General features: G+C 43.1%; 1 protein-coding gene and 1 long non-coding RNA gene across 5 annotated transcripts in view; one reads left to right on the top strand and one right to left on the bottom strand.

Moving 5' to 3' along the window:
- PLCB1 (phospholipase C beta 1) overlaps positions 1 to 14,525 on the top strand; it is a 455,075-nt gene that overhangs the window by 161,051 nt on the left and 279,499 nt on the right. The gene's annotated exons all lie outside the window — the stretch shown is intronic.
- Positions 1 to 14,525, bottom strand: part of LOC309367287 — a 32,451-nt gene that overhangs the window by 14,563 nt on the left and 3,363 nt on the right. For both annotated transcript variants that reach the window (XR_014166984.1, XR_014166985.1), the window contains exon 4: positions 7,507 to 7,629. This is a non-coding gene — a long non-coding RNA (uncharacterized lncRNA). The remainder of the gene's footprint in view (positions 1 to 7,506; positions 7,630 to 14,525) is intronic.

Below are 14,525 nucleotides of genomic sequence, written 5' to 3'. Positions count from 1 at the left end.
CTCCCTCAGCCAATAAAGCGAGATGAGCACCGCAACCCCAGAGTCGGCCACGACTAGACCTAATGGTCAGGGGTCCTTTAACCTTTACCCTACCCCTGCAGCGATCAAGGACAGCACATAGCCCAAACCCAGTGAGGAAGTCCATTAGAAGGGTCTGAGTACAGGCTTTTCCAATGACAGCTTACCTTCCGCCTATCCAGGACATAAAATCCAAATCAACAATGTTTTGGAGCAGAATTCTATGATCTATGATCTAAGATACAGTTTTAAAACAAGCTCCTTTTCATAATGGAGGCCATGAAATCCCAAGCTGCACCAATGAGTGGACTTACAGCTCAGCCACTAAACTGCACTAGCTCACCTTTCAGAAGACCGCAGTTGTGAGATGGGGTTCTGTTTTTAAGAAGACCTGGCACCAAAGTAATCTAAACTCTAGGTCAGTGTTTCCCAACCTTTTTTGGGCAAAGGCACACTTGTTTCATGAAAAAAATCTTGAGGCATACCACCATTAGAAAATGTTTAAAAAATTAACTCTGTGCCTATATTGACTATATATAAAGTAACTCTCTTTAATAGGAATCAAATAAACACAAAGAAAGTATTTTATAATTACTTTATTATGAAATAGTAAGTAAACAGAAATATGAAAAATTATAAAATACTTTATTCAGTGCGCCTTTTGTCCCTCTCCTCGAAATGCTCCAACTCAATGTTCCTCCGCGGGCTGGCCATTGGAGAGCCGTGTCGCCCACACCGCAGCCCAATACAATATGAACCCTCCCCTCGCAAGCGGCAACCCCTCCACACTCCCCACCTTAAGCCTCCACACGCGCCCTGCCCAAAGAGATGCTCGCCCGCGCGCGAGGGGATCCTTTACCTCAGCATCCCGCCCAAAAAAAAAAAAAGGGCGGGAGACTGCGGTCCCACAGAGGCTGGGCGTTAGGAAGAAGCAGCTGCCTTCATCCAAGCAGGAGCAGCAGCAGCTGTAGCTGTAGTAGCGCCAAGCTGTGCCGGGGACTCCGTGCCCATGAGGGGAGGGAGGTGAGAGAGAGGAGAGGCAGCAGGTCACCCTCTTAAGTTACGCGCGCGCAGGCACCACCACGCATCCCTCGTGCCCTCTCGCAGAGCCCCTGCTCAGCACCTCCCGCCTCGGGGACGCCCGTCATGAGCCGCTGAGAGGCTGCCAAGCCTCCAGGCTGCTCCCATTCAGCCTTAGGCGCGCGCCCGCCTCGGGAAAAGCGGTGCTGGGAGGCGGAGAGAGAGAGAGAGAGAGAGAGAGGACGCCGCTGGCCGCGTCCCACCCTCAGTCAGTCGGCTCGGAGCTACTGAGGAGAGGGAGGTGGGGACGACGGCGCGTCTGTTCCGCTCGGGGCCAGCGCGCCCCCGCCCCCCTGTCCAGAATCCCCAACTAAATACGATGCGCTAAGGGAGGGGGGAGAACCCACCCACAAAGAGGACGCCTTTCTGCAGGGCGCCTAAGGCCTCTCGCCGCCCGACTCGCCCGCCTCCCTCCCACGGCACACCAGGCAACACTAGTGTGCCGCGGAACACCGGTTGGGAAACACTGCTCTAGGTAACCCTGTGGAATTTGGCCTGGATTGATACAGCTCCCCACCATGTTATTCCTAGCTCTGCTAATATGACTACACAGAGTAGAATTTATGATGGTTGCATTATTAGCTGTCTACCAATCAAGGGTTCTGTTGGCCTGGAGTTATTCCAAATCCAAATCTTTATTACAGTCATAGACGAGCATATTCTGGAGTATTAGAGATGGAAATATTTTCACTGTCAGGTTGCAACCCTAAACACACAGTGGACACTGTGAGGTTTATTTCTGACTAAACATGCATGGGATGGTGCTATTAATAGGATCTTGCTATCCAGAGTTGCTAGATGAACTTTTAAAGACAGATTTCTTTTCCCTTTATGCTATCTTAATAATCTGCTTAAGGCCTGCCTGTTTTAGTTCATTCTAGACAATGTGGCCTTCATGAGCAGCATAATTTGATTTTTAAAAATGTATTTATTGCCGCTGTCTCCATGCAGAGAAGTCTTCATTAAGTGAAGAAGAAAACATTACAGAAAAATCTTACAATTTGAGCATGAGAATGTAGTTCCTCTGCAGAGAATAATTTTGGCTTTTCCACAAGTGCAAATCATTTACTTTTACTTACATTCTTGTGATGAGACACATTCCTGTCAGCAGGCATGGTAGTGGTACTATTTTCCCCTCATTTATAGTAGCTTCTTTTAGGAAGAACTTACAGTTTAACCGTGATGGTAATGATACGCTGTTCTTGCTAAAACTGCATGAGTAATGATTCTTTTAGTAGAATATTCTACTGCTAAGAAAGAAGGGCTATCTAATTAATTAGAGCAGTGGTTTACAACCAGTGTGCCATGGCACCCTGGGGTGCCATGAATGATGGTCAGGGGTGCCATGGGCAACACTGTCCCTCCCTCCCTCCCTCCCTCCCTCCCTCCCTTCCTCCCTCCCTTCCTTCCTTCCTTCCTTCCTTCCTTCCTTCCTTCCTTCCTTCCTTCCTTCCTTCCTTCCTTCCTTCCTTCCTTCCTTCCTTCCTTTCTCTCCCATCTCTGATGCCCTCTCACATCTCTGCCTCCCAAAGGCTTGCACAGCTGTTTATTGCAGCAGCCCTGGCTATAAGCTCCATAGGCAAATGGTGCCTCTGTGAGGCACCTCTCTTTGAGGCGGTGGGTGGGGGTCAGCCCAGAGAAACAAAATAGGTATGGCTGACAATGATTCTGCCATAGAGTAAAACTCATGCTCATCAAGTGCGAGCTAGAATCTAGTCTTGCTTTTGCATGCCTTTCCCATAAAATAACATATGGATTTTCCCACCTCAGATTTTTCATTTGTATTTCTCCATGAACATTTTTCTATGCAAGATTTGAATCAAAACACAAAGTTCAAATATTGGCCTTCATCTCATACTTTACCTGAATTCTTGTGAGAGTGCTTGCATTGACCCAGTGCATTATTGTAAAATAGATACTGGCGCTGTGGGTTAAAGCCTCAGCGCCTAGGGCTTGCCGATCGAAAGGTCGGCGGTTCGAATCCCCGCGGCGGGGTGCGCTCCCGTTGCTCGGTCCCAGCGGCTGCCAACCTAGCAGTTCGAAAGCAACCTCGGGTGCAAGTAGATAAATAGGGACTGCTTTCTAGCGGGAAGGTAAACGGCGTTTCCGTGTGCAGCTCTGGCTCGCCAGAGCAGCGATGTCACGCTGGCCACGTGACCCGGAAGTGTCTTCGGACAGCGCTGGCCCCTGGCCTCTTGAGTGAGATGGGCGCACAACCCCAGAGTCTGGCAAGACTGGCCCGTACAGGCAGGGGTACCTTTACCTTTACCTTTAAAGGTAAAGGGACCCCTGACCATTAGGTCCAGTCGTGATCGACTCTGGGGTTGCGGTGCTCATCTCGCTTTATTGGCTGAGGGAGCTGGCGTACAGCTTCCAGGTCAAGTGGCCAGCATGACTAAGCCGCTTCTGGCGAACCAGAGCAGCGCACAGAAACGCCGTTTACCTTCCCGCCAGAGCGGTACCTATTTATCTACTTGCACTTTGACATGCTTTTGAACTGCAAGGTTTGCAGGAGCTGGGACCAAGCAACAGGAGCTCACGCCGTTGCGGGGATTCGAACCGCTGGCTTTCTGATCAGCAAGTCCTAAAGACCCCATTAAATTGATCTGGGAGACGTATGGACCCTGATGGCTTCTGACTTTTTCTAGGGGATTTGTTTCATGGATGTGACTGGCATTCATGCTGTGGCTCTGGTCACTCTCTGTAATGTTGAGATGGCCTAAGCACCGGTCTAAAGCAGGGTTTCCCAAACTTGGGTTTCTAGCTGGACTACGATCCCCATCATCCCTGACCACTGGTCATGCTAGCTAGGGATGATGGGAGTTGTAGTCCAAAACAGCTGGAAACCCAAGTTTGGGAAACCCTGGTCTTAAAGGCTCCAAGTCACCCATGTCCTAACAGTAGAATCCACACCATTCCTTGGTTTACTAAGGAGTTGAGGAGCATGAAACAGCTGTGTTGACAGCTGGAGCACAAGTGCTAAAAGACTCATGATGAAGGATCTGAGGATCATTCCTTACTTTATTCCTGGAACCCATACACCCAATCAGCACTGTAATGTCAGTGAGTTTATGCCTGAGTATTATCAGCTGCTCTCCTGGCTGTCCTTACATGCTTCTGGGATGAAGGCAAGCAACAAAGCACAGAGTTTATTTATTTAAAACCACTTTCACAAAGAACCTAGGGTGGGGCACACTAAAACGACACTGCAATACACACACACACATACAACATTTAAAAATATGCAAGCTGGGAAAGTAAATTACAACCCTGCAGAAAATTAATGCCCCCAAAGCCTGGATTTCAGTTCTGAAATTTTGTTATCAACTGAAACTTTGGAGGCTTTAAATAAGTTGACATATTCTTCAGTATTTACAGATCACAGATAATGTTTTGGCTCTGGAATCAAGCCATGAGATCAGTTTAGAAGATCTACTCTGGAAGGGCGTTGTTAATGTTTAACTTGCAACATGGGGCCACATTGACTTTTCAAGTACAGTGTAGTACATCTACCAATACTGTATTGATGATACTGGGGTGTGTCTTAATTTCCTGGGGCAGGCGATTTATTTTTTTTAAAAAAAAACTTGTCCCACATTCATTATTTGAGTGTATAATATGGACAGTTCCTCCACTCTCACACACATGCACACACTCAGCAATGATACCACCTTTATCTATTTTACTGTTACAGTAATTTGGCCTAGTTTTGCTTTCCAAACTCTTTATGTACAGATAGTGCCATGTGAGCAATTAAGCACTACTGTTGTCAGTCAAACTAGAAACACTGTGTGCTTGGCAGATGTTTCAGTATTTACGTGATTTTCTTCAGTACATAATTATAATATATATTTAGGCACCAATTTCATAGATGAAAATCAAAGGCAGTTTTCAAAGTCATTTGTGTTGGAGTGGTTTCTCTCTTTGCTGCTTTCTCATACACATTGAGCTTACTGCTTTTCATCCTTGTAAACTTATGTAGACCTTCCCAATAGTTATGCAAGGAAAAGCATGATTGACAGCGGAACCAGCACTAACTCCAAACTAAAGTTGCATCTGCCTGATTTAACCAAAACTTCAGTTTGGAACCCTTTATACATTCCAAAATGAATTATAAGAGGAAAACGTAGAACGCTTTTCTCCTGTATGGTCTGCATATCCTGATGTTCTATGTATTAATTAAATCACTGTGCCAATATATAGATAGATAGATAGATAGATAGATAGATAGATAGATAGATAGATAGATAGATATAGATAGATAGATATAGATATTATTACATCAATATAATTTTCTGCACTGTAATTTCATTGATGTGCAAAATGCTTAAGTCAAAATGAAATGATGGCAAATTGCTAAAGCATTGGCACTTTTCTGGAGACCAGATCAGTCCGTTTGGACCCCCAAATCTGGATTTTCCAAAATCTGGAAAGTTGGGTGGAGATAATTCCCTGGGCATCCTGAGAGAGGAGCTGTTTCTCCTGTTTGTTTTCAGTTGGACTTGATGCAGCACAGCCTTGGGTTTGGGAGGAACAAAAAGTTAGTTCTTGCTTGATGCAGTTTAATGGCATGCAAGCAGAGAATTGCGTCAGTAAAACTGCTTACACTAAACATTGCATAATTCAAGGCTTTAAGTATTTAACAATCTGCATGATAAATGATGCAGCACAGCTCAAAAGCAGCTGAGATGGAAAACCCCTGCTCTGTGCCAAAATGGACAAGATTTGTTGACTGGATTCTTAGTAGAAACATGTCAAAAGTCATGGAAGCCCATGTATGTGTGAGGCCTAGACAGTTTCTCGATTGCTATGAATTCAGGCCTGAGCTTCTTCTCCAATGTGCATTTTGATTATAATTATATTATAAGGGTCTCCCAAGTTTGCTGGGTCCCAGGATTTTGGAATTGTTTCTCCAGGCAGGAGGGTTAGAATCAAAGGGATAGGCTAGTTTCTCATTGGCTCAAAAGGGTTTTCTATTTGGATCAATCTTATCAAAAGAACATTGACAATTTGGGAGTTGCTTCTTCAATCAGTGTCAACTCCTCAACTTCTTGCCGTCCTCTGCCTCCATCAACCACCTCTAGCCTCCATCCCTGTCTGAACAGGTTCCAAACCATGACCTGCCAAGAAATTCTGTCAGGAGTGTGTGCAGGAGCCAGGCCCTGTGACCGGTAGGGCTTCCCAGGACTGGGGCTTTCCTAAGTTTGTTCTGAAGAGGCAAGGCATGGCCACACAGGTGAGGCCGATTTGGTAACTCACAGCACCTGGTGGCAAGAGGCGGGAAGGGATATAAGGTCAGCATTTCCCTTTGGCTCTTTGCCACAGCAACATGCTTCCTGCTGAAGTGAAGGCACGAGACAGGAGTTGATCATCATGTGAGCTGCGCACAGGTGGTCTGAAGCGAGCTGCTGCCATTCCTGTGGAGCCTCCTTTTATTGAGACAAATATGCAAGCCAGGCAAATACATTTTTGGGCTGTGACCTTTACACATCTTACGTCCCGAGATCGTGGGGTGGTACAAAGCTATTTTGGCACCTGTTTCCACAGCGTCATTTCCCCCTTACACAGTGTATGACGAAGGAGACAAAAGGTCTCAGGGACAAAAGGTTACAGACAGGACACTGCTGACTGCTGAGACCGCAAAAGGTCAGACATAGGGGACAATGTTCCAACAGCTGTGGCTTGTCTGGGGGGGGGGGTTCCCTGCACCCCAGGGTCACACGTGCAGGCAGACTGTGGCTGCCTGCAGGTGGAGAGTGTGCTCCCTCCGGACCTCACTGTCCACTCCGCGATATCCCTACACCTGCCTTGCTGCGTTTGTCCTCTTGACTCCTTTCTTCCTGACCCTCGGACCCTTGGCTTCCTGACTCAAGGCTTCCGCACTTCCATTCTTGCTTCCACTCTGCTGTTTAGCCTCCGCTCCCAATGTCCTCCACCGGGATCTCAACCACCCGTAAACCGGACCGTGACAACTTCCTTGTTCTCAGCCACAGGAGTCCTCGCAACATGCAATTGAGGGAGTCTGTCTTGATCAGGTGCGGCAAACCCCCTGCAGCTTTAGTAGCTGTAATCCCGACCCCGCTCTTCAGATATGTAACTCAGACCCAGGGCAAGCCAGCAAATTAACCATTTGATTTTGTTTTCTGTTACATTTTTGAAGCTGTTTTTCTCTTTTCTGTACAAGGCAGGGATATTGGATCATCTTTTATTTCTTTTTTTTTTGCAGCCTTTGGGGTGACCCATTGTGCATATGAAAGTGTTGTCTTGCTGTGGATAGATTTTTAAAAAATCAGACTAGCATCTCATTTCTGTTCACTCTGATAGTTGCCCATACAAATCAGAGGCACTCCTGGCTTCCTTGTATGTTCAGTTAGCTGAAGTGTAGGGAATACAAATTGTGTATCTCACCTCTGGCTGTCTTAGGAACCACAGATAACACGCTAATGCGTAATTGGGAATCTTTTTGTTCATTCTAGTGTCCCGCAGCGCACTTGGAGAATCACGGCAGCCGATCATTCAGGATATAAGCAGCTAGGTGTAAGATGAGATAGATAGATAGAAATTACCATATTGCATTAGGGATAATTGCAAACTCTAGAGATATGTTGGATGGATGAGCAACCTGCCATATGGCTGTTTTCATGTTTACCCAGTAGAACGTAATGCAGAAAAATGGTTTCCTTCCCTGTACTAATTAATGAACTGATCTCGCTTTCCAAAGTACTGTTACAGTATTGTCAAGTGGTCCTGAACATCACAGCTATTGCATGTACTCAGTGATTGGGATCCATTGGCCTTTGCACTGTCATGAAGTTGCCTTAATGCAATGCCTCTGCACAGCTCAGATCGTTAAAAATGCTCTCTAGTACAGTGGTACCTTGGGTTACAGACGCTTCAGGTTACAGACTCCACTAACCCAGAAATACTACCTCGAGTTAAGAACTTTGCTTCAGGATGAGAAGAGAAATCTCGCAGTGGCAGCACAGTGGCAGCAGGAGGCCCCTTTAGCTAAAGTGGTCCCTCAGGTTAAGAACAGTTTCAGGTTAAGAACAGACCTCCAGAACGAATTAAGTTCTTAACCTGAGGTACCACTGTACTAATTGGGTTGTCCTAGAATGGCATTTTATTTTGTGCGTTTTTGAATCCAGGATTAAAAGCTTTCATGAAAGCCATTATGATTATTATTATTAAACTTTATTTGTCAGGCAACATAAAATTACACAACATCCCACATCACACCATAATATTCTACAGAACAGAACAATACACAACTATACATTATATACATCACCAATCATTACTTTTATCTATAACTAATTTACAGAACAGAAAGAAGAAAAAAGAAAAAAGAAAAGAAAGAGAATAAGGGAAAATAAAGTTGACTTCCAATTAAACCCATTGTACTACCACTTATTTTGATTGTTTTACACACAGCATCATACTATTATTTTGTTTTCATAATTCTTATCCAAAGTACATGACTATTTATCACATTCGTCTTACAAGAATCAGTCAAGGTCTGCCAGGAGATTTTTGTTGTTACAGTAATTTTTCAAGTAATCTTTAAATATTTTCCATTCTTTATGTACCTTCTGCAGTCGGATATCCTCTGATTCTCCCTCTCATTATGGCCAGATGTAAATATTCTATCATTTGGACCTGCTATTCAATTGTTGTAGGAGTCTTTTTGCTTTTTCAGCTCCTTGCTACCAGAATCCTGGCTTCGGTTGTTGTGTACATGAATAGTGGTCTAACATTATTTTTTATTTCTGATGACATTATCCCTAGAAGGAAGGCCTCCGGGGTTTTTTGAGAATGAGAACCTGAGTAGTTTTAAAAATTCATTATAAATAGAATCCCAGAATTCTCTAATTGCCGTGCATTCCCACCACATATGCATATAAGAGCCTGTACCTTTTTTGCACCTCCAGCAAACTTCTGATCTTTTAAAATACATTTTAGCCAATTTATCTGGGGTGAGGTGCCATCTATACATTAAAGCCATTCTCAGGATATCAGCGCTGCTCTCGACATCGGTTTTGGGGGTGTCGTCTCTTCTATGGGTTGCTTTGGACTTTGGGGCTGTTTCCACTTTCATTCTTGCCAATAATCACTCCATTTCCCCGTGTTTATTCGATGGAATCTGTTAAGTTGTGGGTGAACATATCAGATGACACAGCGATTCTTCAGACAGCTCTTGCTTATTCACAGGCCAGAACAGAACTGAACTGAAGGGTTCAGCCAACCTGCTTATATAGAGCTCAACTACAAAGCAACAGTAACAATTTTCTGTAACTATCCAATCACTGAACGTCACTTTCAATTCCTTATTTGCATATGCGGACCTGAGTGAAAACTATCTACAGTATCCCCCTGCTGGCCCAGGGTAAGAACTTCAGTACATAACAGAATCCCTTGAAAATGGCTCTGCTTCACATTAGAAGGCTGCAAATGGCCCTCGGGCAGTTTAGCCTACAGAGCACAACTCATGACCAAGCTTGGGGAAGCTTCCCAACTCAGTTGAAGTTGAAGTCTAGGCAGAGCATTTATACTGCAACATTTACACTAATGTACTATTTTGGCTGGGATGCAAATACTTCCTGTGTGAGAGGAGGGACACTTCCACCTGCGCTAGAGAAAGAGTGTGCGCGTCTTCAGTCCTCCTCTCTGTGCTGGATCACATGCTATTCTGAGGATACAGGAACCCTACAGAAACAGCTTGCAGGGTGTGAGAGATGGCAGTAGCAAGGCGGTGGGAAAGTCCCATTGTCTGGCTCAGAGTTCTTTGGATCCAAGCCAGTATTAAATGCCTAATATTGTGATAGGCGCTGCACAAATTAAATCCAAAATAAAGTCTCTGCCAGTGTTTGTTTGTTGTTTTGTTTTGTTCCAATCTAACAAAAACCAGACACAAAAGGGATAGGGAATGGGAAGGGATAATTAAAATAAGTAAAAGTAATTATAAAAGGCATAAACAAAGAAAATCTTTCTGACTGATTGCCAAAAGTAAATAAGTTTCCAGAAGATACCTTTGATTGTGGTAGCAGTTTCGCCCCTGTAACCCAATGTGGTGATCAAAGGTGTTTTGTTTTGTTTTTAATATAGAGACGCTGATTTGAAATTAACAAGAAAAGTGGTGTGGATGATACAGGAAATAATTCATGCTGGAAAGCTTTCGTCTCAGCAGCTGCTTTCTTACGGAATCTTAAAAGTGCTTGCTACCATTTTCTGAAACCTAAATACATTCTTAAATTAATTTGAGTCATTTCCCATGGCAAATATCTTTATCTCGTTGCTTTATCCAAGGTGTCAGTGTTCATTGGTTTTTAGCATCACTTTCATAATAATATTTGGATCCTGAGCTTAGAAATTTCATATTGCCCATCCTTTTGGTATATTTTGAAATTTATGGGTGATTAATATTTTTACATCAACCAACATTGGGCTTTCAGTACTTCTAAGAGCATAACTTCTCACTGCATAAATTAACTTCGGCTGAGTTGCAATTTCTCCTTTATAGCCTGAATTTCCAATAACCAAGTAAATGAACAATGAACTTCTACCTTCAGGCAGACTGCTGATTATCCATGCTAGAAATTCTGGCATGTGCTTGGGAGCTGTGGATAAGAAAAACTTAATCTTGGACTTAACTTTTGCACCTTCAGATTGAACAAGTTCAGTTACCTTGTAGAAGAACTGAATTTCAGCTGAATTTTTGAGAGCTTAATAACTAAAGCAATTGTAAAAGGCTTACAAGGAATCATATGTATTATAACTGCCTTAATAGTTGTTGAAATAAAACATGCTAATCCTCCAGTGGCCCTACCTCCTTAGTGGAGGGAATGGCTGCCAGAAACTGGCCCCTATAGCCATTAAGCACTCTGATGCTTTCTTCTGAGCATGCTTGGGCCAATCTTCTGTAGATTTGGCAATGGGGCGTAGGTTTCCTAATCCCACCCCCTGCCAACACAGGAGTTGATGGGCTTGCAAGCAGGAAGAACAGCTGTCCAGTTTGGAGGAAAACTTGCATTGAAGTAAGGGTTCAGGATATGAGAGCTGCTGTGGTCAGAGTGATAGACCAGGACTAGGGACATCCAGGTTCAAATTCCCACTCATCTATGAAGCTCATTGTTCCTCACTTCAGAAACATTATTGCAGAGTTGGAAAAGGTTCAGGAAATGGCAGTCTTAATGATCAAAGGGATGGAGCAACTTCTGCATGTGGAAAAGTTGCAACATTGGGGGGCTTGGTACTTTAAAGAAAAGGTAAGAAGCAGCAGGCTACATTTTTTTAAAATTATCCCAGAGATGGAAGGAAGAGACAATCCCGACCAGAGAAGAATGGCAAACCAAGTTGATGGACTATGCCGAAATGGCAAAATTAACTGGGAAGCTCAAGAACCAAGAAGACAAGAAATTTAAAAAAGAATGGGAAACGTTTATAATTATATACAAAATTATTGTAAACAGGTCAAAACTTTAGCAGGATTCTAAACACACTCGTATTGTAACAGAATGTATTGATAACCTAGGAAGATACAAAAATGGATGAGGTCATTTCTCCATCAGGACTTTTATAATACACTACTACAGGATACAAAGTACAAGAATAATTTGAGGAATCAAATGTTCTATTTTGTCTGTTAAATCATCAGTGAACTCATCCAGTGTTGAAGTGGTTTTGATCAAGTGTGTTCAACCTGTGGAAATCCATTGTGAAAATTCAATGGAGTCACTCCCTGATACCCAATTTTCATAACGTCAAAGTCCAATATCCCCAAATTAAAACAAGTATGCACTTTTGGAAAAAACTTATGATAACTAATATTATGTTAATTTTTATGATGAACAACTTTGTTTCCTTAATTTTTTTTTCTATTACAGCTAGGGATTGTAGGAAAGTTGTACCCAGTAGCCATTTTCCCCCACGATGTCCAACAAATGTAATTTTTTTGTTACAAGGAATAAAAAATCCAAAAATTTAATTCTTTGTCAAGAAAGAGCATGTCTTTGCAATAATTTTCAATATCAAAAACTTTGAGTTCCATCATGCCCACACGCTGTAAATAGAGGTTTTCTAAACTTAGTTTTTCCACCAAAAAAAGTACATTTATAAACTATATCTTCCTGAATCCCCAAATGGTGGATTCACTCCTTGTCGTGGTGAGTGGGCTTGCAAGTTGCTATGATCCTTCTGAGTGAAACCGCCGGGGGTCTCGTACTCCCAGCAGGGTCACCCAAGGCAGTAAGGTCAAGAGGGAGGAGATAGACAAAGAATAATGCAAGAATGATCCAAGACATCAATAGTTTCAATTTGAGCACAGGATTGGCAAGCAGGGTGGAGGGAGAGCTGTTTTGCGCATTCAAAATCCCCTCTCCCCAAATGCTTTCCCACCTACAATTGAAAATATGCAGGTTATCTTAAGGTTACCAGACGTCCCCGTTTCCCAGGAACAGTCTCCAGATTTATAAATCAGTCCCCATACAAAACCATCAAAGTTGAAAAGTGTCCTCGGATGCATTGAAAAAAATCTGGTAACTTTAGGTTATCTGTGTCTATTTTCCTCTAGGGTAGAAAAACAGATTAAGCAGAAAACCCCCCAACAGTGGTCATGGAAGGAGTTGAATATGATTTCTGAAAAAATTCCTGAAAATGTGATGGCAAAGAAAGCTGAAAACCTGACTCAGGGGGAAAAACCCAACAACTCTAATTCATGGTGGGTGGTATATTTCTCATGGGTGACTCATTTTTAATTTTTTTCATATTTAGAAAGATAAACATTTTAGAGGAAGCAGATGGTGGTAGAAGTCCAGCATGTTTATGCAGTGTAGATAGGCATATGAGAAAGAAAGAAAAACTCCATGCACACAAATGTTTAAAGATCAGATGTGGTCTTTAAACAGATGTATTTCCTTGGTGCCAGATATGGCTTGTGTGTAAACGATAGTGGATGGGAAATGCAAAAAAAATTAAAAATTAAAATGTAAGTGAGAAAATGCCAGTTTAATCACCGCAAAACAGATAATCAGAGGGTGTGCCCAAATGACAGCAAAGATGCCATTTCCTCTAGATCTTGCCAGAATGGGATCAGTGTTTGTGTGCTTTAAAGTTTCCCTACTGACTGCAAGTATGAATTTAATTTCTCTAGACTGGCATAACTGAAAACTCTAGAGGGTGGTGGAAACAAAACAGGAAAAGGTTTAGATTTCCTCCTTGCTTTTGAATTGCATGCCAGCATGGTATTCAGTGAAATACAATGGTGCACTATGCAGGAATGGTTGACTGCTACTGTTTGCAGATATGAAACAAGGGGTGTATTTAATGGCTGTAACCCTAGAAAAGCATTTCTCCCCTGCACACTGTTAAAAATGTATTACGCAGAGAAGTGGCATGCTGTATGAGTACGCGTGTGTGTGATCTTTCTCTCCCCAGGTATATATATTTTTTTTAATCAAGGTGGTGGTGAGAGACTTTGGGAAAGCCTTCATGAACAGCAGTCTTAACCCCTTTCTTCTGCTAATGGCAGATAATTATACTTTTCAAAGAGTTGGCTGATTTCTTTCCAGGGGTGGGGGCAGAAAATACCTATTGTGTAGCTTAAGTGCCTGATGTGCTTGGAAGCAATTCAGTAGGTGGCATTGTTTGGAAAGCTGGGGGGAAGCTAAAGGTGGCAGGCTAATTGCTACATTGGGGTGAGCCGCTGGAGACAAGGCGATCAGATTCACAGAACTTTTTCAGCTTGCCCTGAGTTTTGTTACAGGCCCAAGGAAACAAAGATGATTTAGAGGGTTTGGCAAGCTTGAAGAGGAAAATCAATTGTGTTTCAAGGGCATTAGTATTGAACAGAAACATCAAAGCCTTTCTGTATCTTTGCTTTCTTTTCTTCCCCCCTCTTTTTTTAGAAAAAGCTTTTGTTGGTTTTAGGAACAACCTTTTCTCTCCGGCCTGCGATTCTGGTGGATGGAAAGGAAAGGAAGCTGATGGCCCCATTATTATGAAACCTGTATCAGTGTTCCTGATTAAAAATGTGTGCTGTATTACAAAACCCTGTACAGTGGTTCCTCGGGTTAAGAACTTAATTCTTTCTGGAGGTCCGTTCTTAACCTGAAACTGTTCTTAACCTGAAGCACCACTTTAGCTAATGGGGCCTCCCGCTACCACTGCTGCGCAGTTTCTTTTCTCATCCTGAAGCAAAGTTCTTAACCCGAAGTACTATTTCTGGGTTAGCGGAGTCTGTAACCTGAAGCGTCTGTAACCAGAGGTACCACTGTATGTTGAAAGTACATATCTTGAACTCAGTAGTTTTAACACATTGTCATAAAAAGCTTCCTTAAACCAAGATTAAAGCATTTTGTGCCTCACTAAGTATAATTAGTGACACAGGTGGCGCTGTGGGTTAAAGCCTCAGCGCCTAGGACTTGCTGATC

Source organism: Podarcis melisellensis (genome assembly GCF_964234715.1).
Source record: "Podarcis melisellensis genome assembly, chromosome: 3".
In the NCBI taxonomy this organism is placed as follows: Eukaryota; Metazoa; Chordata; class Lepidosauria; order Squamata; family Lacertidae; genus Podarcis; species Podarcis melisellensis.
The sequence above is the reverse complement of the archived record's forward strand: the minus strand, read 5'-3'. Positions and strand labels throughout refer to the sequence as shown.